The sequence below is a fragment of the Galeopterus variegatus genome, unplaced genomic scaffold (genome assembly GCF_000696425.1).
Source record: "Galeopterus variegatus unplaced genomic scaffold, G_variegatus-3.0.2 Scaffold3166, whole genome shotgun sequence".
Lineage (NCBI taxonomy): Eukaryota > Metazoa > Chordata > Mammalia > Dermoptera > Cynocephalidae > Galeopterus > Galeopterus variegatus.
This window is the reverse complement of record NW_007729277.1, coordinates 48,146-48,558: the sequence shown is the minus strand read 5'-3', so window position 1 is coordinate 48,558 and position 413 is coordinate 48,146.

The window sequence follows — 413 nt, the reverse complement described above, 5'->3', positions numbered from 1 at the left end:
GAGGAGCTGGTCCAGGTAGGAAGAGCCTCTCTCCTCCTTCCCGGGGCTCGGGCGTGACCCGCCGCTGCGACGCGCGGGCGACAGGGGCCGCTCCAGGCTGGGGCGTGCGTCGGGGCGCACCGGGAGCCGGTGCTGGGGAGGGCAGCCCCGCCTTGCCCTCTTAGCTGGGCACCGCATCTCGCGGGAGTAAATGGGGGTGTCAGGGAAGGGGGTGTCCGAGATGGATCTGCCCTGCTGGGTTCGCCTGGGAGAGGTTAAAGGGGGAACTGGGTGCTCACGCGCACCTTCGTTGTTTTTTTCTTAATTTGGGGGATGAAACCTTGTACCTCACGTTCAACTTTACTTAATTACACCCTCTGCTTTACCCCTCCCCAATGCCATGGCCTTGGAGTTCCCCCCCCCCCCCCCCCCCC